Here is a 27,943-nt window from a genome sequence, read left to right as displayed (position 1 = left end):
CACTAAATTGAAAAATTAAAAAACTACATATTATTATTATTATAAAAATTACCATGCCATCCTTTAAAATCAAAATAACTACAAATTTAAAAAAAAAAAATATCAGATTAATAAATACAATCCCACCCAACAAACCCCAATATCAAACCAACACATGCCCCCACACCTTTCACGATGTTACCTTTGAAAGAACAAATTTATCAAAATAACTAAATACAATCCCACCCAACAAACCCCAATATCAAACCAACCCATGATATATGCCCCCAACACCTTTCATGAGGTTACTTGAAGAAGGAACAACAAATTTTATGCACTTTGGGAAGAACTCTCGAGTGGTTATGTTGGTATGTCAGAGTTTGAAGATGTATATTAATTTCATCCTATAATCCCGAGTGGATGAGATGATTATCACAAATTTCTAGAACCATCTTTTGAATGGGACCCTTGAATATAGTAAAAATCAGTGCTGGTATCTCAATGGTTTTTTTGGATGCTATGTTAATATAAGTTTCTTTAGGTTGCTTGTGTGGTGATTGTTGATGTTCATGGCATGCATTATTTTTGCAGGAACTTTGGTACTCTAACACTAAGTTGGCATGAAAAGTTATGTGTTTGATGATGTTGGTCATGCAATTATTGTGAGAGAATCAGAAATTGTATTAGATTTGGTGTTATCTTAGAAAATCAAGGGATTTATATTTATAGAATAATAAAATAATAAAATTGATGTCAAGTAAGTGTAGGTCATGTGGTGGAGATAGTTTATTAGTCTATTGTTGTTTTCTTTAACTGTGTTTAAATTTCATGATTTAACATGTTTGACTATGTAATATAATTAAAATAATAATAATAATAATAATAAAATAGATAACATTAATAAGAATATTTTCTATTCTTTTTTAAAGGGATCATGGAAACAATCTAACTTAGGACTACTAAATGATAGTGCTTGAAGGCGCATAAGACATTGCTTAGAAGATAAGTTGATGCATATACAATGCTGTGAAATTGCTTATCTTTAAAGTGTTTGATAGAATTTTATATTTTAATTGGTTAACATTAAGTATATATGACATGTCTATTCCACCTACAATTGGAAGAGTAGTTAGTTTAACTGAGGTGAAAGTTGGTATTTGTCAATTGATGGCTTTAATTCCCATCAAATCATGAAACTCAGGGTTCAAATTTGGAGATTTTAAAGCAATATAGTAATCCTTTCTAAATAAATTGGGCGCTCGAGGAGGGAGAGCCTTATATTAGTTTCCCTCTCAAACCTAAGGCTAGAGTGAAGTTGATGGTACCAAGCCAACCCACATGTATACTCTCACTTAAGAGTTCACAAGTCACGAAGGCAACACAAAATATTTATAGACACAAACCCATTACAACAATGTTCATCATGTTATTAGTGAGTATTTGAAGAAAAAGATAATAATCGTTCCACCCAAGCACCCAAAATAACCCCAATTCACTATTAATTAAAAAAATAATTAAATTATTATTATTAGATGATAAATACTATTAATTAAAAATTAATTATATAATTAATTTATTTATTTATTACAATATTATAAATAATTTATAAATTAATTAATTAATAATATTTTCTATTCAAAACAAATTGCAACTTGAGGGAGTTGATCCTCTAGAGAATACGATCTTCTCAAAGCATACGATAAATCAAAGTTAAATATATCTAGACTAACGAGAAACAACTTAACAAGTTAATTAAGAGAACCATCTTCTGCTTCCAGATAGGTTGGTCCTTAATTCCAACATTTATATTAAGCGATAAAGATGTTGAAAGCCAAACCATACTCGTAGTGGTGTTTAAAGTAGGAAGATTACTTTAAAAGTTCATCGTTTGGTGCTGTGGTGTAGTCGGTTATCACGTCAGTCTTACACACTGAAGGTCCCCAGTTCGAACCTGGGCAGCACCAGTAATTATATTGAGCGGGCTAAAAAAATTAATTAATGTTATGGAACGATTAGTTAGGTCGGGATCGCCTAGCTTCAAATGGAGAACTCATATAGTGTTTTCTGATGATTTGAAGAACTCATATAGTGTTTTCTGATGGTTGGCAACAGCAATTTGCGCCAACCTTGGCAAGAAGTCTAATGTTTAGATTATCATTTATCAAAATTAACACTAATTTCTGCTCTCAAAAGCAGTTTGGTGAAAATGGGTTCTTGCATTTAACATAGTCACTCAAAATGGAGCACTAATTTCATAAGTATAAAGTTTAGATTATCAAAATTAACACTAATTTCTGGTCTCAAATTATTATAGCAGCGTGTTCAAAATGGGTTCTTGCATTTAACGTAGTCGCTCAAAATGGAGAAAAATGTGTTGAGAAGGACATCAAGGCTCTTGCATTTAACATAGTCACTCAAAATGGAGCACGAATTTCATAAGTATAATGTTTAGATTATCAAAATTAACACTAATTTCTGCTCTCAAATTATTATAGCAGCTTGTTGAAAATGGGTTCTTGCAATTAACATAGTCGCTCAAAAGGGAGAAAAATGTTGCTGCATTTAACATAGTCGCTCAAAATGGAGAAAAATGTTGCTGAGAAGGACATCAAGGCTCTTTAATTATAAAAATGATGGTTCCCCAAGGATAACAATGGTTAAAAAATGCAAACAAGCTTTAGAGGCTCTGCAAAATGTATACAGAGGCAGTTGAAGTAAAACTTGTCAAGTTACAATCTATAAAAAAAGATAAGGAAAATTTACGAATGAAAGAATCTGAGACTGTGAATGATTTCTTTAATCGCACTATAAACTTGGTTAATCAAATTAAAACCAATGTAGACAGTGCTTAACTTCAATGAATCAGAGAGAAAGTCTTGAGAAGTCTTCCTTCCATAACAATAGAGGAATCAAAGGAGAACTCAAATCTCTTTTGATGAGCTTGTGGGTTCCTTGCAAATCCATGAACAAAGGTTGAACAGATCCATTGCTACTTCTTTTAAGCAAGCCTTTAGATCTCAAGTTTCAAGTTTCAGTCAGATGTAAAGGCATATCATTCAGCAGTGGAGGTGTCGCTAAATGTAGTGAAAGTGAAGATTTAACATCAGCCATGAAGGAGGACAAATAAGGTTTTTAGAATCAGATGGAAGACATAGTGACACTTCACTTGGGAGCTTTTCTCAGAGGTATGACAAATGCAATGTCCATTGTCATTATTGTACAAGGTTTGAGCATTATGCATTTAAATGTGAAAAAAACAAAATGATATGGGTAAACAAAAAGCAAATTTCATTAAAGAAAGATTTGAAACTAGAAGTGAACAGAATCAAAATTATTTGCAATATAGCATAAGAAAGTAATAAAGATGTATGGTACTTAATGGGGGTTGTAGCAACTATCACCGAAAAGAAAGAAACGTTTTCGAATTACTAAAATCTGAGGTAAGAATTTGAAATAACAATGTACCAATAATGAGTAAAGGACTGATCTCCATTTGCACCAGCAAGGCGACAAGAAACAAATTCCTTTATCCCTGGGTTAAAACGTACCTTCATTAGTATGGATCATTAGTTTAAAACAGAACATAGGGTTAAGTTTGAGAATGAGAATACTCAGATTACAGTATACAAAATGACAAAAGCAAGGATATTTCTTAAAAAAAAAAGAAAAATGAATTTTCATCTCCTTTCAACATTGACACAATAGACCGATTTAGTTTGTGGATCTTAAAATACAGTCACTTGAACTTCAGAATGTTGAATTTGTTATATAAAAAACAAATGATAAGAAGATTGCCTTTGAACATCTTAATAAAATTTGTGAGTGTGGCATTTTGTGTAAAAATGCCATTAAAATATTTTTGTATAAAAATGCCACAAGGATGTTTTTTCTTTCTGGTGAATCATTGAGAGCAAGAGCTCCACTCGAGTTGATTCATTCAAATCTATGGTGAAAAGAAAATTCCAAGAAACCTTTCATCAAGATGCAGACGAACCTCTAAAAATATCCTGATAGAAAGAAAACGTTTAAAGATAATGGCTAAGATAGAAATTGGTCTCTGTCCAACAGATGGCTTCAATCTCCATCATATCCTGAAGCCCAAGGTAAGAAGTTCTCTGAATTGGAGAATTTCAAGCAATATGGTAATCCTTTCTGAACAAATTGAAGTCCAGAAAGGAAAAGTCCCTTTAGCCTCTCAATCCGGCTAAACAGTGCAACTAATTATTGTCTATAAAACATGCATTTGATAACGAAATCATCAGTGCTTTGATGGGCGTTGAAATTCTACTATGACAAGTATCTTCCCCGGAATGGAAAGTGTAAATCTTCCTCCGAAATTTGAGCTTCTTCTTTCCTGTTCTATTTCATGGGCATAGGATCCTTCTTATGTTAGGAAATGATGTGCGTTGAGAGTAAATAATATCAGTTAAATAACCAAGTGTCAATGCTCAATTGGGTTTTAGATCAAGTAGTGGTTTGATGGAGTGTATCCTTCCTGATTAGGGTTATTTGGGTTTAGGTTGAGTGGTTGTGTAATGGAATGTTATTCTTTCTGCCTAAATTCTGGGTGTAAAAAAAACTTGGCTACATATTTGTGTTTCACACTATAACTCTTTATTGAAAACAGTCTTTTCTAATTAAAAACATCCGTATTCCATAATTCAAATCAAAATTTCATTTAAGAAAGCTACAGATCTTGTTCACACCAACCAGGGTTTTCTAAAGAAATTGAATTTATGAAACAAAGGCGCATTCCGAGAATTGGACTCGGTAACTCTCGCTCCAACCTTATTTAATAATTCATATCAAAATTTCTTAAAAAGCATTCAGGAGAGCAACAGACTTGTTTCACACAAACCAGACTTCTTTAAAGAAATTGACATTTAGGAGAGCTACGTATCTTGTTGCACAAAAACCAGGCTTCTCTAAAGAATTTGAATTAATAACATTTAAGAGAGCTACTGTCTTGTTTCACAAAGACGAATTTTGTTTCACACAAACCATACTTTAATTTAGGAGAACTATATATCTTGTTTGACAAAAACCAGGCTTCTCTAAAGAATTTGAATTAATGACATTCAGGAGAGCTATATATCTTACATTTCTGCTTCAAAAAAGCAGGCTTCTCTAAAGAAGAAGCTGGATCAATGGAACAAAGGGGCATTCCGAGAATTGAAGTCGGGACCTCTCGCACCCTAAGCGAGAATCATACCACTAGACCAAATGCCCTGTGTGAAAAGCATGAACCTAGGCCGAATGTCCTGTGTGAGAATCATAATCTAGACCAAATGTCCTGGAATGAACTGTGGCTTTCTGGAAATAAATAGCAGTGCAGTGATGTCCTCCCACGCAAGCCAATCCAAGTATCCAACCTGCCTGACCATAGCACATCCATGCACGCCAAGGTCTTCAATGCAGAATGCCTAAGCTGTAATTTTCAGGAGAGCTTTCAGAAAAGTCATAGAATTCTGCTGCGGAAACACTTTCAGACTTAGAGATCCCGTCAGCGGTAGCACTTCCATGTAATAAAAAGAAAACCAAATATGAAAAAACACAGAACTCAATAAAAAAAAAACAATATCTGTAATATTTATCTCCTGTTTCTCTTCTCGTGCAAGTTATTTTGCTTGCAGATCAGGGAAACCACGAACTGACAACCATGAAATGATAGTGTATCAAATGTGTATAGTCGACCACATAGAAGAGATTCTGTGTTTGGTTATACCGCACTTCAAAATTGCTTTCTCAATTCAGCAGAAATTTTTTAAAGAAAAAGTTTTTTGTCAATTTTGTCACAAATAAAGGCAATAGAAGATAATTGCTACTTAAAAAATGTCTGCATATGGAATGGTTTAGGACAAGTTGTCACACGTTCCAAATTTGTATTAACTCAGAGAATTTTGATTCAAAATCTTTGGAGTGGGTGTAAAGGTCAATTACAAGTTTTAGGTGATTTTCCTAGCATGATTGACAACTTTCATAGTCCATGGCAAAGTTTCAATTTAAAAAAAATGGTCACTCAAGATCAGTATGTAGATGAATCTCCAAAAAAATGTCCTTGATAAGAATAAAATGTTTAAAGATAAAAGATAATTATTAAGATAGAGGTTTGTCTTTGTCCAGTGGATGGCTTCAATATTTGTCTTGTCCCAAAACACAGGGTAAGAAGTTCCCTGATTTGGAGAATTTCAACCAGATATGGCAATCCTTTATGAACAAATTGGAATCCAAGGAGGACGTTTTTTTAACCTATCAATCCAGCTAATTACAGTCTATATAACATGCATTTGATAATGAAATCATCAGTGGTCTTATGGGAGTTGAAACGTTGCTATGAAAAATATCTTCCCCATACCATGAAGTGTAGATTTTCCTCTGCAATCTGAGCTTTTCCTTTCCTGTTCAATTGCATGGACATGGGATCCTTTTATGGTAGGAAATGACGATGAGTGGCATTATCATTCCCACTCCTGTTCTATTCTGGTAAATAACGTAATAATTGAATCTGATTTACCATAAGGATACCACCTTCGGAATGAAGAGATGTACCCAATAGGCTTCCCCTTAAAAAGAAAAAACTTAATGTCAATGAATAGCATTTTCAATACCCATTTCTAAAAGTCTGAATGACTTTAGTCTCTCACTCTCTATATGTAAGTTTTGTAAATGATGTACAAAAAATGCTCATCCACCATGTAACTGTCAATTTTCAGCTCTCTGAACCTCAACACAACACTAGAAACAAATAATAGGGTAAAATTATTGATCAAAACCTTATTTCATGAAATTCAAATCAAAATTTTGTAAAAGCCATTTAAAAGAGCTACAGATTTATGAATATTTAAAATTAATAAATATCTTTCATAAATGAGATTTAGTGTAAAAAAAAAGTTCATCTACCATGTCACTGTCCATTTTGGCCACTCATCACTGTCTCTAACAAAACTCCAGATAAAACCAATATATTAAAATTATTGAGCAAGAAGTTATTCAAAATTCGAGTCAAATTTTCATAAAAGTCATTCAGAGAACTGGAGACTTTTGTTTCACACTTCCTCTTTTAAAAACGAGCTGCTCCATATTTCATAATTCAAATTAAAATTTCTTAAAAATCATTTAGGAGAACTGCAGATTGTTGCTTCACACTTTCGTTCTCTTTTAAAAACAGGCCTCTGTAACCCAAGAAGAAAAAGGAGGACATAAAAAATAATTCTTTGATCAAATTCCCCAAAGATAATGAATTTTGGGGCATTCCAGAATCGAACTCCGGACCTCTCGCACCCAAAGCGAGAATCATACCACTAGACCAACCGCCCAACAAACTATGCCTTTTGAAAATTACAATTCCTCCTTTGCTACTCAATCCAGGTTTCCAGTTTACCCGACCATTCTCGTTCCATGCACGAATTTTGAAAATTACAATTCCTCCTTCGCTACTCAATCCAGGTTTCCAGTTTACCCGACCATTCTCGTTCCATGCACGAATCTCTGAGCTGTATTTTTCAGTAGAGCTTTTAGAAAGGTCAGTACCACGCGCGATTTCCACCTGCTCAAGAAAGGAATATGTCATTTCGTAGGCTTGAGAATGACATTAATTTTCGAGGGAAAAATTCGCCGTATCGGTGGGGTATGGATCCCATGCAATGCATGGTTTAGAAAGAAGAAAAGGGTCAGAAATAATTTCGTTGTCCTTCCACACGATTAGGTGGTATGGGAGGTCATGCAACTATTATTTTGAAACCAAAACTATGGGAATGAAAATTTCAAAATAAATAATTACACGGAAATGCGTTTTCTGTATCGAGTTGGTTGGGCAAAAATTGTTCAGCCCAGCCAATCTCTTCGTACTATTTTCGTTGTTCCAACCCATGAAAAAAATTAACACGTGGATTTCTTTTTCCTCGTCTTTATCTCAGGAAGTCGGACCTGACTGAGGGGACCTGACAAATAATGCTAGTGCTATATGCGGTGGCTTTGCTCAGCGAGGAACTGATGGCAACGGCCAATTAATGTCATTATTATTTAATGTCATTATTATCTGTAGCTGGCATTAATACTCTAGCTGACACTTTAGCTGCGGTGATTAAGGAATTGCATCTGGATTGGTGCCAGCAGCTAGAACCCTTCAAGATTCTGACGGTCTCCCACTGGGGTAAAGTACTTTAAAAGCATACTTTCCGGCACATGAATTCGTGGATTTGGTTGAAGAGTCTGATCAAGAAACCTATAGCTTGCTGAGTAAAGTCGCAGGTAGTCTATTGGAATCCTTGACCCTAGTCGAGTCCACAGATATCACAACTATGCAACAGGCAGTTGAAGCAATCAATAATCTCGCAGAAGAGAGTAGAGATCAGGCTGAGGTGATTGAAAATGGAGAAGACTTTGTGGAATGGAAGAAGGTAACGGCAGGGAACGCGTCTTACAGATTGTGCAAGAAGAGTATAGATTGCACATCTGGTGAATTTAGGGATGGATGAATGAATTACAGAGTTCATTAGCAGACATTCTTGGTGTTTGCATGCAGAGAGTGGGACCTACATTGGTGGAAAGCTGTAGCAAATGGGCAGTTGATCTACAGAAAATGAAACTTGTGGAAGCAGTGTACACAGTGGGGAAATGGAAGGGTTTAATGGAGGAGTTATAAAAGGGAGGGTGGAGAATCACCCCAACAACGACAAATGCGGAATCAAGCATGGTATAAGTTGGCTGTATTGACTTTTTCATCTTAATTTAATTTATGTAGCTTGTATAATCTTATTAGTGAAGTGAATCCTATTACAATGACAAACTCAAATATTGAATGGGGTGGATTTAGATTTTTATGTAACTTGTACTTTGTGGGCCAGCTATCCAAGTCTCTCCCTGTATAATCTTATTAGTGAAGTGAGTCCTATTACAATGACAAACTCAAATATTAAATGGGGTGCATTTATATTTTTTTAGAGTGGTACTTGTTTTAAGTTTGGTAAGTTTTCTTAACTTTTTTTATAAATTTGTTTATTAATTATTGGAATAATAAGTTTTAAGTGTGAACTTTTCAAATATTTCATGGTTTTGAAATATCTAAATTTATATATAAAAACTTAATTTAAATAATGTAAAAAATTTATTCCATGTCACAAAACTCCAAAATATATCATTCTTCTTAAAAATTTAGACGGTACATATGTTTTTTGTTTTTTTTTAACAATAATAATATGACACAATATACACAAACAAAAGTTGAAAATACAATTGCAACAGTGAAATTTACACAATAAATGAGTATTCTTTTCAATTCCATTACAATAATGATATGACACAATATATACGAAAATTGAAAATACTATTGCCTCCAAGTAAATTGTGTAGATATATAAAATATCTTGGAACATTCCAAGGCAGTCCCAAATTTAATACTCAGACTGGCATGTAAATTGTGTAGATATATAAAATATTTTGTAACATTCCAAAGTAGTCCTAAATTCCAAATTTAATAATCAAACAAACCATAGAGACCTCTAATATCACCTGCAAGGCTTGTGTAATTCCAAATTTAATACTCAGACAAACCATAGAGACCTCTAATATCACCTGCAAGACTTGTGTCATCCATTTTTTTCCCAGTTATTCTTCTCTAATTAAGCAATGTTTGTTACTAGGAACTTTTATATATATACAAAGTGGGCTCATTCATTTTTTTTCCTATGTCACTATTTATAAATAATTTGTTTATAGCTACATAATATATTTAAATTTGGAAATTAATATATATATATTTAATTTATGAACTTATTATGAAAAAAAAGATCAAGTTTATAAAGTTACATATATATATTTTTAATAACATTTTAAAAATTGTTTATATTTTGAAAAATTTAATGGGTTTCAATGTAATTTGCATTTAGAACAATATCTCTATACACAACAAATCTAACAAATCTGGAGTGAAGATGTATTTATATTGATTATTAACAAACTATACATATTACACATATTATTGAGTAAGTAACAATATCTCAATACATAACAAATTTGGAGTGAAGATGCATCTACATTGAGTATAAACACACCACATATTACACATATTATTGAGTAAGTTTAGTTAATATAATAGGCATGTTCTAAAATTTTAATATAATTATGAACAATTATGAGGTGGATAACAAGATTTACCCTCCATTGGATCTTCCATAATATTATTAGTAGTCAAAGATTAAATGTGGAGTTTAGAGTTTTTTATTATAAAGTTTATGTGCATTTAAAATTTTAGTAAAAATGAATATTTGTTTGTCATCTTTATGTTGAATGTAATTAAATTTATTCAGTGATTTATATTTTATAAATAAAAATATATGATTATTTATGTCATTAAAAGTTTTTTTTTGAAATTATGTACTTGATTTAGATTTTTACAATTTAATTATGAACTTATTTTTGGCTCTATTCTTTGGGAAATAATCTTGCCAATATTCTAATCCTTCGGTGTATCTTTGCACCTTTTGGGGTAACTGCTAGTATATTTTAATTGGTTATCATTACATGTATATATACATGACATGTCTATTCCACCTAGAATTGGAAGAGCAGTTGGTTTAACTAAGATGAAGGTTGGCATTTGTCAATTGATGGCTTCAATTTCCATTGTATCCTGAAACTCAAGGTTCAAATTTGGAGATTTTGAAGCAATACAATAATCTTTTCTAAATAAATTGGGTGCTTGACGAAGGAGAGCTTTCTATTAGTACCATTCTCAACCGTGCTTGACGAGGGAGAGCCTTATATTAGTACCATTCTCAACCCTAAGGCTAGAGTGAGGTTGATGGTACCAAGCCAACCCACAAGTATACTCTCACTTAAGAATTCAAAAGCCACTAAACCAATACAAAAATATTTATAAGCACAAACCCATTACAACAATGCTCATCATGTCACTCTTGGTTACATTAATTAAGAAAAATATTATTAAATAATAAATATTATTAATTAAAAAATAAATATATTAAATATAATTAATTTATAATATAATTACTTAATTAATAATATTTTGTATTAAAAAAATTGCTTTAGGGAGTGATCCTCTCACATACGATCCTCCCCACGCATACGATAAATCGGAGTTAAATAAATCCAGACGAATGTGAAACAATTTAACAAGCTAATTAAGAGAACCATCTTCTCCTTCCAGATCGGTTGGTCTTTAACTCCAACATTTATGTTAAGCGATGAAGATATTGAAATCCAAATCATACTCGTTGGCGTGCTTAAATTATGAATATAACTGAGCCATTCATCAGGAGATAATAACATCATCGGTCTTCTCAAACGGCATCTTTCGGTGCTGTGGTCTTACACGCTGAAGGTCCCCAGTTCGAACCTGAGCAGCACCAGTACTTCTTTTAAAATCAATTACTTCTCATGTTAGGAAATGATGTGTGCTGAGAGTAATTAATATCAGTGAAATAACCAGGTGTCAATGGTCAGTTGGGTTTAGATCAAGTGGTGGTCTGATGAAGTGTATCCTTCCTGATTAGGGTTATTTGGGTCTAGGTTGAGTGGCTGTGTAATGGAATGTTATTCTTTATACCTAAATTCTGGAAGTAAAAAAACTTGGCTACATTCTTTTGTTTCACACTATACCTCTTTTTTGATTTTCTAATTCAAACGTATTCCATAATTCAAATCAAAATTTCATTCAAGAAAGCTACCGATCCTGTTTCACACCAACCAGGGTTTTCTAAAGAAATTGAATTTATGAAACAAAGGCGCATTCCGAGAATTGGACTCGGTAACTCTCGCTCCAACCTTATTTAATAATTCATATCAAAATCTCTTAAAAAGCATTCAGGCGAGCGACAGACTTGTTTCACACAAACCAGACTTCTTTAAAGAAATTGACATTTAGGAGAGCTACATATCTTGTTTCACAAAGACGAATTTTGTTTCACACAAACCATACATTAATTTAGGAGAACTATATATCTTGTTTGAGAAAAAACCAGGCTTCTCTAAAGAATTTGAATAACGACATTCAGAAGAGCTACATATCTTGCTTCGAAAAAGCAAGCATCTCTAAAGAAGAACCTGGATCAATGGAACAAAGAAAAACAGGGCTTCTCTAAACAATTTGAATTAATGACATTCAGGAGAGGTACATATCTCGTTTCAGAAACTAGGCTTCTCTAAAGAATTTGAATTAATGACATTCAGCAGAGGTACATATCTCGTTTCAGAAACTAGGCTTCTCTAAAGAATTTGAATTAATGACATTCAGCAGAGGTACATATCTTTAATGACATTCAGGAGAGCTACATATCTTGCTTCAAAAAAAACCAGGCTTCTCTAAAGAAGAACCTGGATCAAGGGAACACGGGGGCATTCCGAGAATTGAACTCGGGACCTCTCGCACCCAAAGCGAGAATCATACCACTAGACCAAATGCCCTGTGAAAAAATTGCGCACCTAGGCCGAATGTCCTGTGTGAGAATCATAATCTAGACCAAATGTCATGAAATGAACTGTGGCTTTCTGGAAATAAATAGCAGTGCAGTGATGCCCTCCCTCGCAAGCCAATCCAAGTATCCAACCTGCCCGACCATAGCACATCCATGCACGCCAAGGTCTTCAATGCAGAATCCTTAAGCTGTAATTTTCAGGAGAGCTTTCAGAAAAGTCATAGAATTCTGGCGCGGAAACACTTTCAGACTTAGAGATCCCTTCAGGGGATCCACTTCCATGTAATAAAAAGAAAAGCAAATATGAAATAACAAAGAACTCAATAATAAGAAAATGATATTTGTAATATTTATCTCCTGTTTCTCTTCTCTTGCAAGTTACTTTGCTTGCAGATCAGGGAAACCACGAACTTACTACCGTGAAATGATAGTGTATTAAATGTGCATGGTCGACAACATAGAAGATATTCGATGTTTGCGTATACCGTACTTCAAATTGCTTTCTCAATTCAGCAGAAATTTTTTGAAGAAAACTTGTTTGCCAATTTTGTCTAAAATAAAGGCAAGAAAAGATAATTGCTGCTTAGAAAATATCTCCCTATGGAATGGTTTAGGACAAGTTGTAACACGTTCCAAATTTGTATTAACTCAAAAAAAATTGGCTCAAAATCTTACAGAGAGATTTACCAAAGAATTATAGGTTTACTTTCTATGTATAAAGACAACTCATAAAGCCATTGTATTTAAGTACTATGCGGATTATTCATATGATTTACCAAAGAAATATAGGTTTAGTTTCTATGTATAAAGACAACTAATAAAGCCATTGTATTTAAGTACTATGCAGATTATTCATATGAATTTCTTCAGTGCAAAATTTCTTGGCCACCATATGTTTCCCACCATGTGAGAGAATCAAATCTATCTCTTTCTTCCATTGCATGGAAGTTACCAAACAAACCAGTGCCACTGAAGTATTTGCCTATTTCAAAGCGCACAGCTGCACATTTCTCCCTGTCAGATATCAAATTTTCTAATGCTCGCAAATATCCACTAGTTACCTCTTCATCTAAATGGGGTTTGGTCCTAATCCCACCCCCTGGTGCAGGTTGGCCCAACCAAGATGTAGAGTAGTATTTTGGCGTAAGGATATACGCCAAGCAATGTAGTGGAAGATTAAGTCTATTCCACCGTTCACACACACAATCGTGAATCAATTTGTATAAGTCGAGATCTCTGTTATGAACAATATCTTTTATTTGCCCCAACATGGTATCCATCTGCTCATACACCTCGCCAATCACTGGTTTGTCTGTATCTGCAAACTGAATCATGTGATAAATGGGCTTAGTGAAATCCAATACTTGCCTCACACTTGTCCAAAACTGACCATCAAGAGCAGCCTCCTCCACCAGTTCAAAACCTCTCTTGTCAGCTGCGTTTGTAGCCCTTTCCTTTAATACCTGCCAATGTGGACTTGATACCATGCTAGCCAATGACTCTCTTACCTTGAAAAGGCGCCTGAAGGTGAGGTAATAGCTACCAAATCTGGTCTTCGCAATCTTCAACAACTCCAATCTCGAGTGACTGCGGAAAAGGCCATGGGTATTGCTATGATTTGTAATAAATTTTATCATTTGTTTGTCTTTCTTGTACAAATCACCAATCCATTTGTATTGTGCATTTTTGTTCTTGACAACATCATGCATCAAAAGGTTCAATGTGTGAACCAAACATCCAAACCAAAATATGTTGGGGTATTTATCTTCAATAATTGCTCCCGCTGCCTTACAATTAGGAGCATTATCAGTGATGACTTGGATGACATTGTATGGCCCAATACGGTCAATTGCTTCAAGTAATGCTTCTGCAATGTTGATGGCGGTCCTGAACTTGTTTGAGTAATCATGTGCAGTTAAAAAGATGGCACCACTAACAAACATAACAAGAACACTTATCAATGGCTTGCCTTTTACATTTGTCCATCCATCAGATACAATGGACACCCCATGGTCAGTCCAAGAACTTGTCATTCTATTCAAAGAATGTGATATTTTTGCCTTTTCATGATCAAGTCCAACGGTTCTTGCCTTGTCATACCCAGGGCTCTTGTATCCTTTAGGGGCATCATTTATGGCAGAAACCATTTCGTGCCAATAAGGTGAGCGAAGAACATTGAATGGTATCCCACATGCACAGAGAAACCTGTAAACCTGTGAATCCACATCATTCTTACACCCCTCATCAAGGAAATCTGATATGGTTCTACGCCTTAAAGTTGATGACCTTGTGCCTCCATATCCACTACCTTGGGAGGACGCTGAAGGAGTTCTTTGTGCTTGTGATTGTGAGCTTGGTTCAAAGAAACCCCTTAATTTTTTAGATTTGTATTGGCCTTCCTCCTCTTCCTTTATGTATTTGGCTCTATTTGGCAGAGGTGTTTTCTGGCACGGGTGTATGAACCTGTATAATTATTGTTGCAATGGGGGCAATGAAATTTAGTGGTTCCACCCCCTCTCCCTGCTTCAAGCCTGTTAACATATTTCCACAATGGGGTTTGGTCTTGTTTAGTTTTTTGAGAGTCATGTTCACCCTCCTCCAGCTCCTCCTCATCGGGTTTTCATCAAATCCACTTTCTCCAGCTTCTTCATCCCCCTCTTCATTTTGGCCCCTCCATTTCCTATTCTCCAGCGCCATAATAACCATAAAAGGGATCAAGAAGAGGAAAATGCCAAGAAATATAGCCAAGTCCATGTTGTTTGATATTTGTAGGCTTCTGAATCTGCAAAATTTAATGGGAATGGGAATATGAATGAAAAAATTAATTTAATTTATTTAGATTAATTAATTTAATTTAGATTCATGATTTTTTACTAAATAAAATTAATAAACTAAACTAAACTAAATTAAACTAACTAAACTAAATTACTACCTAACTAAGGTTTAAAATACTAAATTACTAAGTTACTAACCTCTTTGCAGGCTTGCTCCTTGATCGTCGCTTCTCCTCGCTCCTTTGCTCTTGCTCTCCAGCTTCTACTCAACTCATTCAAATGATAATGAAATTTTTTTTGCCCCAATGTGATTTTAAAACATAATTTTTTTTAAAAAATTAAATTTTTTTCGCGTCCAGGATTTTTTTTCCTCGCGGAACACTCCCGGAGCAAAAATTTAATGCTCGGGAGCGATCATTTTCGCTCTGGGAGGGACGACAGCAACGCTCCCGATATCGCTCTCGATTTTGGCAGGGAGCGCAAATTTTTTTATCGGGAGCGCGCCCCGATCCGCTCCTGCCCGGAGCGTGGATTGGGAGCAGGTTCGAAGGGGGGAGGGGCGGGGGGCTCCCCCGCAACTCTGATGGAGCTTGTATGTTGATTATAATGGATCAAACCCTGGAAAGCCCCCAGATCATTGTTCGTTGGAGGAGCAGGGTAACGTAATGGTTTCACAAATTCCTGTCTTCATTGTAAATTAATTTAGGGTTTCCTTTGTATCTCAAACATCTCATGAGATTCCTCAGCATCACATGAGGTTTATTAGAGAAAAAGAAGGATGAGGCCTATTTTTCAGAGTATAGAAATAAAGTTCTAAAGCAAACTAAGAAATTCTTTACCAGGATAGACCGAAGTTGGTCTTTAGTAGATATTAACAATCATCATCATCATAAATATTAAGTAATTCCATTACACACAAGGTTATCATAACGATTACCATTTTATCATAACCTTGTATGAACAAGCTTAGATGGATAAAAAAAGAAATTTCAAAGCTACGGTATTTATAGAACAGATTTAGCATACCTATGATATTTTAAAACAGATTTCCCATAGGTTTGTTGTATGTTCAAAGGACTCAGTAAAATCGTTTTATGCTATTTGCTCAATACTATGTATTTTTTCCTTATGGATTTTGGAATGTACACCTAAAGTTTCTTTACAAAACATGCCATGATATCATGTTCATTTCCTATTATATTTACATATTCTCGCTGAATAGAAGAACCTACCATAGCATTTCTTAATATGCTCAATAGAAGAACCTGCCATAGCATTTCTTTTGTTCTACCCTTCTTTTGTCTGGACTCTGGAATAGACATCTGCTCAGTCACCATAAACCATTCTAATCTCTGATAAATAGCCTAGTTCTTTCGGTTTTGGTTTATCAATAATATAACCATATCCTTGAGCAAAAGAAGCAAGATTTACTAGTAGGCTTTGGTAATCATACAGTCATATAATTGCTTATTTACACATTTGAGTCAACTAAGTTAAAAGTTTGTCAGACCTTTGATTTTCTTGGAAGGTAAAATCATAACTTTATTTCAAGAGGATATAGTAGTTGCCACCCCCAAAAGGCCATCGACTACTCATATAAAGAACAAAAGGCTACTAGTAAAGGATAGCAAAACTTGTCCTTCATAGACTACCCTATGATCAAATGGCAACATACATATTCAAATGATCAAATGGCAACCTACATATTCAAATAAGGGACTGTGCCCTTAAAACTTTGAACATATTTTGAAGCCTTTACAAAAACCTCCCAATAGTTCTGAAATAAATGCATAAATAGACCCTGTCTTGATAGTAACAAGTGTCGACTTCAAGTCTTCCACATTATCATCAAAAATGATAACAATCATATCCTGAAAAAACAGAGCAGCCAATGGAAAAAGTAAAACTAGAGATCATTAGGGGCATTGACCCCCGTGTCTTCATCTACTAGCAGAGAGCCAATGGAACCAGCAACAGCCTGTTTAGAGAGAGTCTGCTTCAGCATTGACCTCCTAATGTGGTTGCCTCTAAGAATTAACGTGTAGTGAGGACAGTCCGTTCAAGTAAAGGCCTCAGGGATGAGTTCTGCAACCTGTAATTCCCTTTCAACCATGCAACAAGTTTAAAGTCCTCAAAAACTTGGAGTCTGCCAATGCCGTTTACTGAAGCCCGCTTCAGAAGATTGAGAATAACTTGTAGTTCTGCAAAGATGTTTGTTCCTCTACCCATTCTGATTTCGAGAGTAAGAAAGATCATCAGAAATGAAAAGAACTCCACCAGCCCCACATGGCACAAGGTTTCCCTGGCTGGCTCCATCAAACAAACCGAAGCAAAGGATTTGTCAATTACAGGTGGTTCCATTGAAGTTGCAGGTTTCAAGTTTGGGTTTTGCTTGAAATCTTCATAAATGAAGTTTGCGTTTTGCTTGAAATCTTCATTAATGAATTTTATGCTACGATAGACTATGCTTTTCACTTCTTTCCATGGGAGTAGTCTACCCAGGCACACTGTAAGCAGTAGTTACGCAGATGAGAATACATTTGACAGACAAGGAGATTCAAGCATAGAGCAAGAACATAGATTCTTTCACCATGGGTCTACTTTAATGTAGTCAACCTCAATCGCGGCTTCACTTTGCCTGTATTTGAGCCCAGATTTTGCAATTTCTTTGGTCGCCACACCACTGCTCGACCAGGTAAGTATCATTTGCTTCCACTACCAAAAACAACTAGACTACCATATCACTAGAGGATTGGGTTTGATGAATGAACCTGCCTGTTTGTCGCCTGGGTGGTGAGCTGCAGAGCCCGGGAGTGAGTTTTCCGCCTTGTTCTGGTGAGCTGCAGGCACCGAGTCGAGCCCGGAGTGAGTAATGCGCCTTGTTCTGGTGACCAGGTGAGCTGCAGGGGAGTGCCGGGTCGAATTGGCCAGGGAGCAGCCCGTAGTTATTTCGGAATTCGAATTGGGAAGGTGCATTAACTCCCGGCGGCAAGACGGCGATGGACTTCGCAATTCCTGTCAGACGTTGACTTTAATGCGGAGGGTGGCGGAGCTGGGCGAAGCTCGTGGAGGGTGGTGGAGGGCGGAGGAATTGCTGGCGGCCGGAGCAGGAGGTTTTTCAAGGCGGCAATGAAAACCGGGCAATTCCTCTGCCTGGGTAGAGTACTCCCAAAAAACCGTTTACCCAGCAGGCTCCTCATCAAATATCGGCTAAGTAACTTCGATTCCATGCAGGATGTGGATCCATCCATAAACACCCAATTCCTAGCGACGTCCATCAAGTCGAGCAACAACAATGAGTTCGACGACAATGCAAGCGTGGCTTTTGATGTAAGCCGCTTCATACCAGATCCTACAGACATAAATGTTCCCGAAGCGATGCAACACCATGTGAGGGGCTCTAAGTCATAATCACTAAGCTGCAGGTTCATCCTGATTCCATTGATCACTCTTCGACCCCCGAGATGAACGCTGAAATGCTGGAAGGCGAGCCTGAAATTAGGAATATAAGGCTTCAGATCCATGTTCAACGCCATGATGCATATCATCTTGTATGCATAGTAGAGATGCTCCGTCACCCTTATTGCGCGGTCAGGTAATCTAGAGGTCCATTTCATTACAAATGCGTGGCTTTTGCGATGTAGAATGCCCTTGTGACCAACAAATTTGCACAGTGCAATGGTGAGAAAAGTAAACAATATGGAAATACTTCAGAGCAATGCTCGGTAGCACCACGTTCCACAGGCTCTACAGCTCCATGAAAAGTATTGCAGCGACACACAATTTTTCTACCGTTCGACTCTAAAAAAAAATTGTTGTATACAAATTCATTGCCCCAGTGACATCTACTATTACATACACAAATAAAACAAAGTTTATTAACAATAAATGGTTTGCACAACACAATCCCCTAACCTAATTTACTAATCTACTTGTAAAGCAATAAAATTAAGGCTATCTCACATTAAGGGAGTCATGCTAGTACCCGCTCTGATACTAGGTTAGAAAATAAAAGAGCAGAGAGAGTGATGACACAACACAAATCACATATTTGATATTTTTATTGATCGCCATAGGTACAAATATATGGGAATCATGACTCCAAATCATTACATAGAATAACAATTTCTAGAGTGACGCCTAGGGACTCACAATGACAACTACACATAACATGGTAGCATTACTTCCAACACAAAGTTTGTGATCCATATCCTATATATGTAACTACTATGACCAATAAAAAAATGAGATGTGTGATTTGTTGTATGCACAATGAGGTTCTCTCTAATTTCTAACGAGAAGTTCCCTAATTTGGAGAATTTCAATTAAATGTAATAATTCTTTCTAAACAAATTGGAATCCAATGAGGAAGCTTTTTAACCCATCAATCCAGCTAAGTACAATTTCAATCCAATATAATAATCCTTTCTAAACAATTTGGAATCCAAGGAGGAAGTTTTTTAACCTATCAATCCAGCTAATTACACTCTATATAACATGCATTTGATAATGAAATCATCAGTGGTCTTATGGGAGTTGAAACCGCTATCTGAAAAGTATCTTCCCTAGGCCATGAAGTGTAGATCTTCCTCTGCAATTTGAGCTTTTCCTTTCCTGTTCAATTGCATGGACAAGGGATCTTTCTTATGGTAGGAAGTGACAATGAGTGGCATTACCATTACCATTCCCACTCTTGTTCTATTCCAGTAAATAACATAATAACTGAATTTGATTTACCATAAGGATACCATCTTCGGAACGAAGAGATGTACCCAATAGGCTTCCCCTTAAAAAGAAAGAACTTAATGTCAATGAATAGCATTTTAAATACCCCTTTTTAAAGTCTGAGTGACTCTAGCCTCTCACTCTCTATATGTAAGTTTTGTAAATGATGTACAAAAAATGCTCATCCACCATGTAACTGCCAATTTTCAGCAGTCTCTGAACCTCAACGCAACACTAGAAACAAATAATGTTAAAAAGTGATGTTGGAATTAATAAAAAAGAACCCACTAGTCAGCTCTACGAAAGAGAGTCTGAACCAGGAGAGTCTGGCTCTACAGAACACTCTACATTGTCCATGTACATCACACATTATATAGCAATCATAGATTTAGGGAAGTTAGAACCATAACCTAAGAAATAGAAACTAATTCCTATCCTGAGGTCTCGTGAACCAACTCACTATTCTAAGATATTCTCCATTATCTCTAACACTCCCCCTTAATGGAGAAGGGGTTCACAAATATGCCTAACATCTCCCTAAACATTTCAAACTTAATCCTGCCAAGAGGCTTAGTGAAAATGTCTGCAACATTATCACATGTATTACAATATACCAAATGGATTTCTTTTGATTGCACTTTCTCCCTAACAAAGTGGAATTGTGTATCAATGTGTTTAGTGTTCTTGTGAAACATCGGATTATTAGCAAGTTTGATTGAACTTTGGTTGTCACATCTGATTGTTGTTGCATCTTTTTGTTCTTCCCTGACATCTTGGAGAAGTCTCCGCAACCAAACTGCCTCACATGTTGCTGCGCACATGGCTTGATACTTTGCTTCCACTAAAGACAAGGAAACTGTGTTTTGTTTCTTGCTGCTCCATGTAATCACCTCGGATCCAATACTGAATGCATAGCCTGTTATGGATCTGCAGTCATCTACATTTCCAGCCCAGTCTGAATCTGTAAATCCTGTCAATCTAACATCAAAGGAATCAGTATAAATAATACCATAGTCTACAGTACCTTGTAGATACCTCAAAACACATTTCACTGCATTCCAATGAATTTCAAGTGGCTTGGACATGTATTGACTTAGCCCACAAACTACATAAGCCAAATTTGTTCTAGTAGTGGTCAGGTAGATTAGGCTCCCAACCAGTTGTCTATAAAGTGCCGCATCTGCCTCTTTAGAGCCATCCTCACTCCGCAGTTTGATGTTTTGCTATAGTGGTACTGCTGCAGGCTTACACTGATCCATCTTGAATCTTTCCAGTACACCTTTGACATACTTACACTAGGACAAAAATGTTTGTCCTGAATCTCTCCAGATCTCAAGACCCAAATAGTATCTTAATTGACCAAGGTCTTTCATTTCAAACACTTGTGACATTTGTTGCTTGATTTCTTTAATTAGAGCAATAGCATCACCTGTAATAATTAAATCATCTACATACAAAGAAATCAACACTATGCACCCCTTTTCATCTTGCATGGTATACAGATTAAGGTCGTTTTTACTTCTGTTGTAGCCAAGTTGCAGTAAAAAAGAATCAATCTTTTCATACCAGGACCTGGGTGCTTGCTTTAGTCCATGAAGAGTTTTCTTTAATCTTCAGACTAAATGTTCTTTCCCTTTTTTGACAAACCCCTCAAGTTGCTCTAAATAAACCTCCTAATGACTTTGTTTGCATGGGTCCACAAAAATCTGTGTGCACTAATTCAGGTATGTCTCTTTGTTTCTTCTCTACTTGAACAGGGAATTCTTCTCTATGCATCTTTCCTAATGTACAAGCATCACAATCATTATGCACTTGTTTTAACATAGGAAGATCTCTTACCATTTCTTTTTTCTGAAGTAACAACAAATCATTGTAGTTAATGGAAAATAGCTATGGAACAAGAATATAATCTATAATCAGGAACAACACTTGAGAGCTGGTTGAACTTCCTAGAGGGAAACAAACCATAGGTTGTAAATGGTTGTATAAACCAAAGATTAATGCAGATGGAACCATAGATAAATTAAAAGCTAGATTGGTAGCAAATGGGTATTCACAAAAAGAAGGCATTGACTATGAAGAAACCTTTGTCCCCGTAGCTAAACTAAATACCATCAGAATGTTGATTGCTTTAGCTACTAAGAAACATTGGATGATTCATCAACTAGATGTAAAAATGTTTTTGTGTAAAAACGTTGTAAAAATGCCACAAAGATGTTTTTTTATTTCTGGTGAATCATGGAGAGCAAAAGCTCACTTTTGTGTAAAAATGCCACAAGGATGTTTTTTTCTTTTGGTGAATCATGGAGAGCAAGAGCTCCACTTGAGTTGATTCATTCAAATCTATGATGAAAAGAAAATTCCAAAAAACCCTTCATCAAGATGCAGAGGAATCTCTAAAAATACCCCGATAGAAAGAAAACATTTAAAGATAATGGCTAAGATAGAAATTGGTCTCTGTCAAACATATGGCTTCAATCCCTATCATATCCTGAACCCCAAGGTATGAATTTCTCTGAATTGGAGAATTTCAAGCAATATGGTAATCCTTTCTGAACAAATTGAAGTCCAAAAAGGAAAAGTCCTTTTAGCCTATCAATCCGGCTAATCAGTGCAACTAATTATTGTCTATAAAACATGCATTTGATAACGAAATCATCAGTGTTTTGATGGGCGTTGAAATTCTACTATGACAAGTATCTTCCCCGGAATGGAAATTGTAAATCTTCCTCCGAAATTTGAGCTCCTCTTTCCCGTTCCATTTCATGGGCATAGGATCCTTCTTATGTTAGGAAATGATGTGTGTTGAGAGTAATTAATATCAGTTAAATAGCCCAAGTGTCAATGCTCAATTGGGTTTATATCAAGTGGTGGTTTGATGGGAAGTATCCTTCCTGATTAGGGTTATTTGGGTTTAGGTTAAGTGGTTGTGTAATGGAAGGTTATTCTTTCTGCCTAAATTCTGGAAGTAAAAAAGACTTGGCTACATATTTTTGTTTCACACTATAACTCTTTTTTGAAAACCGTCTTTTCTAATTAAAAAAAAAACGTATTCCATAATTCAAATCAAAATTTCATTTAAGAAAGCTACAGATCTCGTTTCACACCAACCAGGGTTTTCTAAAGAAATTGAATTTATGAAACAAAGGCGCATTCCGAGAATTGGATTCGGTAACTCTCGCTCCAACCTTATTTAATAATTCATATCAAAATTTCTTAAAAAGCATTCAGGAGAGCGATAGACTTGTTTCACACAAACCAGACTTCTTTAAAGAAATTGACATTTAAGAGAGCTACATATCTTGTTGCACAAAAACCAGGCTTCTCTAAAGAATTTGAATTAATAACATTTAAGAGAGCTACTGTCTTGTTTCACAAAGACGAATTTTGTTTCTCACAAACCATACTTTAATTTAGGAGAACTATATATCTTGTTTGAGAAAAAAACTATATATCTTGTTTGACAAAAACCGGGCTTCTCTAAAGAATTTGAATTAATGACATTCAGGAGAGCTACATATCTTGTTTCAGAACCAGGCTTCTCTAAAGAATTTGAATTAATGACATTCAGGAGAGCTATATATCTTACATTTCTGCTTCAAAAAAGCAGGCTTCTCTAAAGAAGAAGCTGGATCAATGGAACAAAGGGGCATTGCGAGAATTGAAGTCGGGACCTCTCGCACCCTAAGCGAGAATCATAACACTAGACCAAATGCCCTGTGTGAAAAGCATGAACCTAGGCCGAATGTCCTGTGTGAGAATCATAATCTAGACCAAATGTCCTGGAATGAACTGTGGCTTTCTGGAAATAAATAGCAGTGCAGTGATGTCCTCCCACGCAAGCCAATCCAAGTATCCAACCTGCCTGACCATAGCACATCCATGCACGCCAAGGTCTTCAATGCAGAATGCCTAAGCTGTAATTTTCAGGAGAGCTTTCAGAAAAGTCATAGAATTCTGCTGCGGAAACACTTTCAGACTTAGAGATCCCGTCAGCGGTAGCACTTCCATGTAATAAAAGGAAAACCAAATATGAAAAAACACAGAACTCAATAATAAAAAAAACAATATCTGTAATATTTATCTCCTGTTTCTCTTCTCGTGCAAGTTATTTTGCTTGCAGATCAGGGAAACCACGAACTGACAACCATGAAATGATAGTGTATCAAATGTGCATAGTCTACAACATAGAAGAGATTCTGTGTTTGGTTATACCGCACTTCAAAATTGCTTTCTCAATTCAGCAGAAATTTTTTAAAGAAAAAGTTTTTTGTCAATTTTGTCACAATAAAGGCAATAGAAGATAATTGCTACTTAAAAAATGTCTGCATATGGAATGGTTTAGGACAAGTTGTCACACGTTCCAAATTTGTATTAACTCAGAGAATTTTGGTTCAAAATCTTTGGAGTGGGTGTAAAGGTCAATTAGAAGTTTTAGGTGATTTTCCTAGCATGATTGACAACTTTCATAGTCCATGGCAAAGTTTCAAATTAAAAAAAAATTGTCACTCAAGATCAGTATGTAGATGAATCTCCAAAAAAATGTCCTTGATAAGAATAAAATGTTTAAAGATAAAAGATAATTATTAAGATAGAGGTTTGTCTTTGTCCAGTGGATGGCTTCAATATTTGTCTTGTCCCAAAACACAGGGTAAGAAGTTCCCTGATTTGGAGAATTTCAACCAGATATGGCAATCCTTTATGAACAAATTGGAATCCAAGGAGGACGTTTTTTTAACCTATCAATCCAGCTAATTACAGTCTATATAACATGCATTTGATAATGAAATCATCAGTGGTCTTATGGGAGTTGAAACGTTGCTATGAAAAATATCTTCCCCATACCATGAAGTGTAGATTTTCCTCTGCAATCTGAGCTTTTCCTTTCCTGTTCAATTGCATGGACATGGGATCCTTTTATGGTAGGAAATGACGATGAGTGGCATTATCATTCCCACTCCTGTTCTATTCCGGTAAATAACGTAATAATTGAATCTGATTTACCATAATGATACCACCTTCGGAATGAAGAGATGTACCCAATAGGCTTCCCCTTAAAAAGAAAGAACTTAATGTCAATGAATAGCATTTTCAATACCCATTTCTAAAAGTCTGAATGACTTTAGTCTCTCACTCTCTATATGTAAGTTTTGTAAATGATGTACAAAAAATGCTCATCCACCATGTAACTGTCAATTTTCAGCTCTCTGAACCTCAACACAACACTAGAAACAAATAATAGGGTAAAATTATTGAACAAAACCTTATTTCATGAAATTCAAATCAAAATTTTGTAAAAGCCATTTAAAAGAGCTACAGATTTATGAATATTTAAAATTAATAAATATCTTTCATAAATGAGATTTAGTGTAAAAAAAAAGTTCATCTACCATGTCACTGTCCATTTTGGCCACTCATCACTGTCTCTAACAAAACTCCAGATAACACCAATATATTAAAATTATTGAGCAAGAAATTATTCAAAATTCGAGTCAAATTTTCATAAAAATCATTCAGAGAACTGGAGACTTTTGTTTCACACTTCCTCTTTTAAAAACGAGCTGCTCCATATTTCATAATTCAAATTAAAATTTCTTAAAAATCATTTAGGAGAACTGCAGATTGTGGCTTCACACTTTCGTTCTCTTTTAAAAACAGGCCTCTGTAACCCAAGAAGAAAAAGGAGGAGGACAAAAAAAATAAATTCTTTGATCAAATTCAAGAAAAAGGAGGAGGACAAAAAAAATAATTCTTTGATCAAATTCCAAAAAGAAAATGAATTTAGGGGCATTCCAGAATCGAACTCGGGAACTCTCGCACCCAAAGCGAGAATCATACCACTAGACCAAATTCCCAACAAATTACGACTTTTGAGAATTACAATTCCTCCTTTGCTAGTCAATCCAGGTATCCAGTTTACCCGACCATTCTCGTTCCATGCACGAATCTCTGAGCTGTATTTTTCAGTAGAGCTTTTAGAAAGGTCAGTACCACGCGCGATTTCCACCTGCTCAAGAAAGGAATATGTCATTTCGTAGGCTTGAGAATGACATTAATTTTCGAGGGAAAAATTCGCCGTATCGGTGGGGTATGGATCCCATGCAATGCATGGTTTAGAAAGAAGAAAAGGGTCAGAAATAATTTCGTTGTCCTTCCACACGATTAGGTGGTATGGGAGGTCATGCAACTATTATTTTGAAACCAAAACTATGGGAATGAAAATTTCAAAATAAATAATTACACGGAAATGCGTTTTCTGTATCGAGTTGGTTGGGCAAAAATTGTTCAGCCCAGCCAATCTCTTCGTTCTATTTTCGTTGTTCCAACCCATGAAAAAAATTGACACGTGGATTTCTTTTTCCTCGTCTTTATCTCAGGAAGTCGGACCTGACTGAGGGGACCTGACAAATAATGCTAGTGCTATATGCGGTGGCTTTGCTCAGCGAGGAACTGATGGCAACGGCCAATTAATGTCATTATTATCTGTAGCTGGCATTAATACTCTAGCTGACACTTTAGCTCCGGTGATTAAGGAATTGCGTCTGGACTGGTGCCAGCAGCTAGAACCCTTCAAGATTCTGACGGTCTCCCACTGGGGTAAAGTTCTTTAAAAGCATACTTTCCGGCACATGAATTCGTGGATTTGGTTGAAGAGTCTGATCAAGAAACCGATAGCTTGCTGAGTAAAGTTGCAGGTAGTCTATTGGAATCCTTGACCCTAGTCGAGTCCACAGATATCACAACTATGCAACAGGCAGTTGAAGCAATCAATAATCTCGCAGAAGAGAGTAGAGATCAGGCTGAGGTTATTGAAAATGGAGAAGACTTTGTGGAATGGAAGAAGGTAACGGCAGGGAACGCGTCTTACAGATTGTGCAAGAAGAGTATAGATTGCACATCTGGTGAATTTAGGGATGGATGAATGAATTAGAGAGTTCATTAGCAGACATTTTTGGTGTTTGCATGCAGAGAGTGGGACCTACATTGGTGGAAAGCTGTAGCAAATGGGCAGTTGATCTGCAGAAAATGAAACTTGTGGAAGCAGTGTACACAGTGGGGAAATGGAAGGGTTTAATGGAGGAGTTGTAAAAGGGAGGGTGGAGAATCACCCCCAACAACGACAAATGCGGAATCAAGCATGGTATAAGTTGGCCGTATTGACTTTTTCATCTTAATTTAATTTATGTAGCTTGTATAATCTTATTAGTGAAGTGAATCCTATTACAATGACAAACTCAAATATTGAATCGGGTGGATTTAAATTTTTATGTAACTTGTACTTTGTGGGCGAGCTATCCAAGTCTCTCCCTGTAGAATCTTATTAGTGAAGTGAGTCCTATTACAATGACAAACTCAAATATTAAATGGGGTGCATTTAAATTCTTTTTAGAGGGGTACTTGTTTTAAGTTTGGTAAGTTTTCTTAACTTATTTTTTTTTGGTTAAATTTGTTTATTAATTATTGGAATAATAAGTTTGAAGTGTGAACCTTTCAAATATTTCATGGTTTTGAAAAATCTAAATTTATATATAAAAATTTAATTTAAATAATACAAATAAAAATTTAGTAAAAAATTTATTCCATGTCAAAAAACTCCAAAATATATCATTCTCTTTAAAAATTTAGACAGTAAATATGTTTTTTGTTTTTTTTAACAATAATAATATGACACAATATACACAAACAAAAGTTGAAAATACAATTGCAACAGTGAAATCTACACAATAAATGAGTATTCTTTTCAATTCCATTACAATAATGATATGACACAATATATACGAAAGTTGAAAATACTATTGCCTCCAAGTAAATTGTGTAGATATATAAAATATCTTGGAACATTCCAAGGCAGTCCCAAATTTAATACTCAGACTAGCATGTAAATTGTGTAGATATATAAAATATTTTGTAACATTCCAAAGTAGTCTCAAATTCCAAATTTAATAATCAAACAAACCATAGAGACCTCTAATATCACCTGCAAGGCTTGTGTAATTCCAAATTTAATACTCAGACAAACCATAGAGACCT

The 27,943-nt window shown here is 35.5% G+C and overlaps 3 non-coding genes across 3 annotated transcripts; 1 reads left to right on the top strand and 2 right to left on the bottom strand.

Moving 5' to 3' along the window:
* The first annotated feature begins 1,869 nt into the window (after positions 1-1,869).
* TRNAV-UAC (transfer RNA valine (anticodon UAC)) lies at positions 1,870-1,943 on the top strand. Its single transcript has one exon. It is a non-coding gene; the product is annotated as a tRNA-Val (tRNA).
* A 3,193-nt stretch (positions 1,944-5,136) lies between these two features.
* Positions 5,137-5,208, bottom strand: TRNAP-AGG (transfer RNA proline (anticodon AGG)). The gene has a single exon. It is a non-coding gene; the product is annotated as a tRNA-Pro (tRNA).
* A 7,122-nt stretch (positions 5,209-12,330) lies between these two features.
* On the bottom strand, positions 12,331-12,402 carry TRNAP-UGG (transfer RNA proline (anticodon UGG)). The gene has a single exon. It is a non-coding gene; the product is annotated as a tRNA-Pro (tRNA).
* Positions 12,403-27,943: the final 15,541 nt, after the last annotated feature.

This window comes from Pinus tabuliformis, chromosome 8, assembly GCF_031772625.1.
Source record: "Pinus tabuliformis cultivar Carrire ecotype Pingquan chromosome 8, CPIR1, whole genome shotgun sequence".
Classification (NCBI taxonomy): domain Eukaryota; kingdom Viridiplantae; phylum Streptophyta; class Pinopsida; order Pinales; family Pinaceae; genus Pinus; species Pinus tabuliformis.
This window is presented reverse-complemented; position numbering and strand designations above follow the sequence as displayed.